The sequence below is a fragment of the Vitis riparia genome, unplaced genomic scaffold (genome assembly GCF_004353265.1).
Source record: "Vitis riparia cultivar Riparia Gloire de Montpellier isolate 1030 unplaced genomic scaffold, EGFV_Vit.rip_1.0 scaffold623_pilon_pilon, whole genome shotgun sequence".
NCBI lineage: Eukaryota > Viridiplantae > Streptophyta > Magnoliopsida > Vitales > Vitaceae > Vitis > Vitis riparia.
This window is the reverse complement of record NW_023269715.1, coordinates 24,677-32,896: the sequence shown is the minus strand read 5'-3', so window position 1 is coordinate 32,896 and position 8,220 is coordinate 24,677.

The following is an 8,220-nucleotide window of genomic DNA, read 5'->3' as shown; positions in this document are numbered from 1 at the left end:
AAGAGACGGGGAGCTTCCATGCAAGGTGGTCATCACCTCCACACATGCACTACCTCGACATCCCAGGGGGTTTCCTATGGTGAAACCTCTCAAACTCTCAACGCTCAATGGTCGACTAGAGTGCACAGTGAATGGTGTGGGTGCATCTGATAACCCTAGGAAGCTAAAACAGAAAATGAAACATACTGGCCACACAAATAGCCATGAAACCTAGCTCTGGGCTATACAGGTCTTCAATGATCGGACTCCAATCGACATCAAAGTGTCACTCCTCCAGAATGCTCCCGTACATCGATATAGCCCGTCGCTAGACCCTACTCCTAATCTCTGGCTTGGTCAGAGAGCAAACACACAGAAGGTCTCACACTTGCAATAGTGAGAACCGAGATGAAAGGAATGACCAAAACCAAAGAGTTGGAGGTAGGGGGATAGGAGTGCGACCCACATAAACAGGCGACATGCAATCATACAGAGAGAGGGCAGTCATGCATCAAATAGTCAAGCAGAGTACAACAAATACCACTCATGTCCACACAGAAAGCTACAAATATCAAGATGAATAACAATATGAACATCATGCTCAAAAGACAATCAAGATAATATGCAAGCCAGAGAAAACAGCACAGCAAGTCAAACGATGTACAATAGTGAGTCTATGCATGTGAAGTGAGCAGAATAATCAGGAAAGGTGAGCAACCTATGATAATCGGCATGTCGACGTACCAAATTAATCTAGCAATGAAGTACTGAAAAAGCGACATCCGAAGCCTCAACCAAGATAATCAACCTTATCAATGTCACAACACAATATCCCAGCATGCATCAAAAACTCCCAATGTGCAATCAAAAGACAGGTACTCACTGATCGACTCATCACATGCCATGTTTACTTCATCTTAAGTTCAAGCTTGACCCTCTAAAAATCCCCAGCGGAGTAGCCATTTTGTGGACCCCGTATTTCGGCTCATGTGCTTCCCACTCGATGGCCGACTCAATTTTTATTTGAAAAATTGATTTGTTGATTAAAAATGACTTGGAGTCGCCACTTATTTTTGTTTTATTTTTTAAAAGGGTAAACAAAATAAGAAAGAAAAACCCTAAGTGCGACTCCTGGTTTTGGAAAAGGCGATCTACGAAAAACCGGATTGGGCTCGGGGGTCAGGTTACTTATCGGGAAGGTACAGTGAAGACCATAGCACCCCTCTAAGTCCCTAAAGTCGGGTCTCTACTGATAAAATGAAGCTGATGTGGCAATTGATGAGTAAATCAATGAATATCCTGAATGATCATGCACATATGAGAATTGGAACATGTATAGTGAAGTATCAGAATGAGAGTGTATGCGTACCTGGGCCACGAGCCACAATGCGCTATCAAGAAATGAGATTAGTACACAATTAACGAATACAAATTATAGCTCATGCATATCGGAGTGCAAAATGAAGATCAAGCAAAATATATTAAGCACAACAGTTGACAATCAATAGGGATCAAACATAGGGCCCTCCACCAAAGCCCAATTTATTATTCACGAACTAGTCTCACAAATTCCGTGTTTTAGAATTATGAAGAATTCACTATTGCTTATGTAAAATCAAGAAGATTAGAAGATTATTTAGGAACTGAAATGGAATTAAAACTATTCGGGTGAAAACTGGATTCTTGGAGTTTATTGGAAAATTGGAGATTTTGGGAATTAAATTTAAAAGATTAGAGCTTCGGTAATTAAAATGAAATTTGCCAAAGAAAATGAGAAATGAACTTTAGGGAATTAAACTGCAGGGATATAGATTTTGAAAGTTGAATTTGTAATAATAATAATAATAAGGAATGAACTTTAGGAAATTGAACTGCGAGAATATAGATTTTTAATAATAATAATAATAATGATGATGATGATAATAATAATAATAATAATAAGAAATGAACTTTAAGAAATTGAACTGCTAGAGTATAGATTTTTAATAATAATAATAATAATAATATAATGAACTTTAGGAAATTAAATTGCGAGGATATAGATTTTTAATGATAATAATAATAATAATAATAATAATAATAATAATAATAATAAATGAACTTCAGGAAATTAAACGGCTAGAGTATAGATTTCTAATAATGATAATAATAATAATATAATGAACTTTAGGAAATTGAACGGCTAGAGTATAGATTTTTTAATAATAATAATAATCATAATAATAATAATATAATGAACTTTAGGAAACTAAATTGCGAGGATATAGATTTTTAATGATAATAATAATAATAATAATAATAATAATGATAATAATAATAATAATATGGATAAACGAAAGGGATTAAAAGGGTTTTGGAAATGGAAGAGACTAAAAGGGCTTTGGAACTAGAAGGGTCTAGGGTGAGTAGGGCTACGGAAATGGGCTTAGGACATTGGAAATGGGCTCAGGACATTGGATACACGAATTGGGCTTTGGAATTAGAAGGGCCTAGGGTGAGAAAGGCTTCGGAAGTGGGCTTGGGCTTTGGAATTAGAGGGGCTTAGGGTGAATTAGAAGGGCTTAGGGTGAGAAGGGCTTTGGAAACGGGCTTGGGTTTTGGAAATGGATTCAGGACAATGGATACACGAATTGGGCTTTGGGATTAGAAGAGCATAGGGTGAATTAGAAGGGCTTAGGGTGAGAACGATGATGATGATGATGATCATAATAATAATACTAATAATAAGATTTTGAAATAATGATAATAATAATAATAATAAGATTTTGAAAGTTGAATTAATAATAATAATAATAGTAAGATTTTTTAAAAATTGAATTAATAATAATAATAATAATAAGATTTTAAAAGTTGAATTAATAATAACAATAATAGTAAGATTTTAAAAGTTGAATTAATAATAATAATAATAGTGAGATTTTGAAAGTTAAATTAATAATAATAATAATCATAATAATAATAATAATGATAAGATTTTGAAATAATGATAATAATAATAAGGTTTTGAAAGTTGAATTAATAATAATGATAATAATAATGTTTTAAAAGTTGAATTAATAATAATAATAATAATAATAATAATAATAATAATAGGCCTTGGACTTCGAAAATGGGCCTTGTAATAATAATAATATGGATTTCAAAAATGGGCCTGGAAGTGATACCCATGCAATAATAATAAGGGCTTAGAAAATGGGCCTGGAAAAGAACAAACAAAAGGAACCAATGGGATTTGAAAATGGGTTAAAAAGGGTTTAGGATCCGGGCCTTTAGGGATGGACCTTGGGCTTTGAAAAGGGGTTAAGGGTTGGAAATGGGCCTTGGGCTTCATCTTCATCCTGGCTTCGGCACCGAAAGCCACCTCCCCGTGGCGGCAGCGACGATGCCACCATGTCGGAACAGTTGCCAGAGAACGAAAGCTGACGCGCGTCTCCTTCCGGCGCATCCACGTGCTCCTTCTTCTCCTCAGCTACAGGGGCGGCAGCAGAGACGGAAAGCACCACCAGCAGCTGAAGCGGCGGTAGAGACGGGAGTGCTGCCTTTGATGTGGCTTTGGAGCCAGAAAGACAGCCACCTCAGGATCTTTTGGACCGAGGGGCCCCACCTTGGCTGTTAGGTGGCAGTTGTGTGGCTATAGAGGTGTTTAGGGTGGTGGAGGCATGAAGGATGGGAACGGGGCAATGGAGGAAAATGGGTACGTGAAAAAAATGGATGTTTAAGGTGGTGAAGGCGTGAAGGGTGTTTAGCTTTGGATTTGGGACCATGCGCGTGGATGAAGTTGATGATGAGCATATGTTGGAGGAGGTTCTCGACAGACATGAGTCTCAGGTTTTCATGGAAGTTGGTTCTCATGGAAGTTTTGGACGGGCCCTCAAGAACAGAGCAGGTTCCAAAGTCGCGCTAACTTCATTTTCTTATTATACCCAGCGGGTGGGGTGAACAACGAGCATTCATGCGATTAAATGAATATCAAAATTAAAAGAAACAATCTGATACCTCACTGATTTACAAGAGAGAACAAGGAAACGGAAAAGGAGAACAAAAACAGAGCAAGTGAAGCCAGCTTAGGCTCCACAAAGTCCAATCCTCAACAAGAGACGTTCAAGACCAGCAATGGCAAAGAAGGAATAATAAAAGTGAAAACGAAATGAAAATAAAGGAAATCTGAAAGCAAAAAAAAAATCCAATATGGCCATACCTGAGTTTCTCAGAGAAGCTCCGTCTCGCCCTCTCCCCCTGTCCCCTTTTTTTTTCTTCCCGCTCCTTTTATTCCCAAACCTTACCTACTCTCTGCATTCCGTCTAATCTGGCCGCCCCCATCAGCCTAATTCCTGGGGTGGTCAGAAGAGTAATCATGATAGCAAAATAAAAATGGCCAAAAAAAAACCCCTCCTTCCCAGGAGGGGGTCTACAATTGGATATTATTTTTATTTGAAATACTTTTAATGAAAGTATTTTTATGATGATTACTTGTCAAATGTTTTTTTTTTTCTAGGAATACTGTAAATGATTTTTCAATTATTTAAAAATACTTTCTAAATTTTGTTGAACACATTATTCTTTATTTTGAAAACATTTTTATACTATAAATATTTCCTAAAAGTACTGTCAAACAAAATTTTAAAGTGCATTTGATAAGTGTTTTTATTTAAAATGCTTTTAGTAAAAATAGTTTTTCGAAAAATGTTTTTGAGACAATCACCTTATCAACTTTTTAAAATATAGAAATTTTGGATGAAATATTAAAAAATAATAAAACAAATTATAATACACATAAATTATTATTTTTTTAAAATATATATATATATATACACACTTTAGGGATTAGGTCCATGGTTAATTCAATCCAACAATGCAAGTCCAACGTGGATTATTATTGTGAATATATTGGATGAACAATTATATAAATTTATAATAATGTGATAGACTTAATCTTATAGAATCACTAACAATTAAATACTTGGATGAACTTATTATTTGGAATGACAAATATAACACGTTTATTCATAGGTTTTATTGCAATTATCTATGTTTAAAATGCCCTCAATAGGAGTTGAATTATTATTTATAAAATGAAACTTAACCAACCATCGTTTAAATTCAAGTTAATATTTTGATTGAGAACTTAACCTTCATTAAGTCCTTCATAAATTATAACTCAATTACAGTTAATTTTATGTGAATATTTTACATGAGAACTTAACCTCAATTAAGTTCGTTTTTCATGGTGAAACTTGAACATAATTAAATCCATGTGAATATTCTAATTGAGAACTCAACTTTAACTAAAAATTTTATAAATAAAACTTAATTATGTTTAAGTTCAGGTGTAATTGAGAACTTATCAACAATACTAAAACCATTGTAATAAAGTTTTTCAACCTTTTTTGGGTTATTTGTTTACCTCCCTTTTGACTCTTTTTTCATAGCTAATAGTGTAGAGGTTTTTTCTTAATTTGCAGTAGTAAAGTGAGATTTTATATTTCTTTATATTCCTTGGACTAATTAAAAAGGGATTAAATATGACCTTTTAATCAAAAGGGATGAAATCTACCCTTTGAATTAGAAGGGAGGAAACTTGGCCCTGGAATTTAAACAGGATTTTTTCTTGCCATGGGATTAAGATGGGGTTATTCCTGACCATTGGATTCAAGTACTTTTAGCTCTGGCCATTGGATTAAATTTTAAAGGGAATGAACTGAGGATTGTAGATATAGACAAGTGCCTGGAAGGAGCAAAGCAAAAGGAGAGAAGCATGGTGGGTGAGTGCCAAGTACGTTCACCCTTGCCCGGTGGTTGCAGTCTTGTGAAGTAGACTTTATTTTTGACCTTTTTGACCAAGTACGTCCACGCGGCTTGCCTTGTGGTTGTGGCCCGACACCAGCGTTCTGCTTTACTAAATATCACGCTGCTTTCCTTTCTACTTCCCAGTCAAGCAAATTTAGCTCTTTTATTCAATTCAATTCTTGTTGGTGATGATAAAAAGCCCTCTCGTATCGTGTTTCAGAATTCCTTTTGTTTTGTCGAATTAATTGTACAACTTTTTCTTTCCTACAGCATAATTTCCATATAAAAATATAAATCATTTTATAAATATATAATCTATCTAGATTATGGATATAAGAAACCATAATAAAAAATGTAAATATAAATACATAGTATTCTTTATAGAATTTAGCTCTGATTATATATATATATATATATGGAAAAACAAGATAATAAATAAAACTTAATTAAATTTAAGTTCAGGTGTAATTGAGAACTTATCAACAATACTAAAACTACCATAATAAAGTTTTTCAACTTTTCTCGGGCTAATTGCTTATCTTCCTTTTAGCTCTTCTTTCATAGTTAATAGTGCAGAGTTCATAATAAAGTGAGGTTTTATATTTCTTTATATTTCTTCGACTAATTAAAAAGAGATTAAATATGACCTTTTAATTAAAAGGGATGAAATATAGCCTTTGGATTAAAATAGGATTTTTTTTTTACTTGCCATGGGATTAAGATGGGGTTATTCCTAACCATTGGATTCGAGTACTTTTAGTTCTGGCCATTTGATTAAATTTTTAAGGGATGAACGGAGGATTGTAGATATAGACAAGTGTCGAGCTTTGACCCAAAATAGTGCGCTTTAAAAAAAATTTTCAAAAAATAAAGTTGTTTTGAAAATAATGTCCGATCTAATGCGTCTGTGCCACATAAGCTGCCATGTCATAAAACCGTAGTTGGTAACTACGGTTTTATTTTTCTAAAATGGTTAGAAATCGTAATTACCAACCACGGTTTTAACTTTAAGTTTAAAGCCGTAGTTAGTGACTACGGCTTTGACTTTTTTTTAAAATGGTCAAAGCCGTAGTCACCAACTGCGGTTTTAACTTTATATATATTTATATATAACTTTAATTTTTTTAATAAAAATATTATATTATTTTGATTTTAAATATACTTATTTCATTATTTTAAAAATAATAATATAAGAAATTAAATAATTGATATTTTTAATTTGATATAAAAATATATTTTTAAATTTTATTAAAACAATAGGCACTATATTTAATATAAATATAATTAATTAATTAAAATAAAATATAATAAATTATATTTATTTAAAATAAATAAATTATAAATGCCTATTTAGAAAAATAAAAAAGTAATATAAATTATTATATTAATTAATAATTTTTTATATATTATATATAAGTGGTATATAATACCTCACACACACACACACACATATATATACACACACACACATATATATAAAAGTTTAATTTAAGTTTAAAATTTATCCCATTTTTATTTAAATATATAAATAAATTTTATTAAAACAATTGACACTATATTTAATATAAATATAATTATTTAATTAAAATTAAATATAAATAAAATATAATAAATTATGTTTATTTAAAATAAATAAATTATAAATGCCTACTTGGAGAAAAAAATAATATAAATTATTATATTAATTAATAATTTTTTTATATATTATATGTAAATAGTATATATATATATAAAAGTTTAATTTAAGTTTAAAATTTAGCATATTTATTTAAATATATAAATAAATTATTATCATATCGATATAATATTATGAACTTAAATTAAAATATGATAAATTTTAAACTTAATTAAACTTATATACATGTGACATTATATTATATAAAAAATTATTAATTAATATAATAATTATATTATTTGTTTTTTTAATAGGCTTTAATAATTTATTATATTTTATTTATATTTAAATATAATTAACTAAATATATTTATATTAAATATAGAGTATATTATTTTAATAAAATTTTAAAATATATTTATATCAAATTAAAAATATCAATTATTTAATTTCGTATATTATTATTTTTAAAATAATGAAATAAGTATATTTAAAATCAAAATAATATAATATTTTTATTAAAAAAATTAAAGTTATATATAAATATATATAAAGTTAAAACCATAGTTGGTGACTACGGCTTTGACCATTTAAAAAAAAAAAATCAAAGCTGTAATCACCAACTACGGCTTTAAACTTAAAGTTAAAACTGTGGTTGGTAACTACGGTTTCTAACCACTTTAGAAAAATAAAACTGTAATCACCAACTACGGTTTTATGACATGACAGCTTATGTGACACAGACGCATTAGATCGGGCATTATTTTCAAAACAACTTTATTTTTTGGAATTTTTTTTTAAAATGCACTATTTTGGATCAAAGCTCGACAAGTGCCTGGA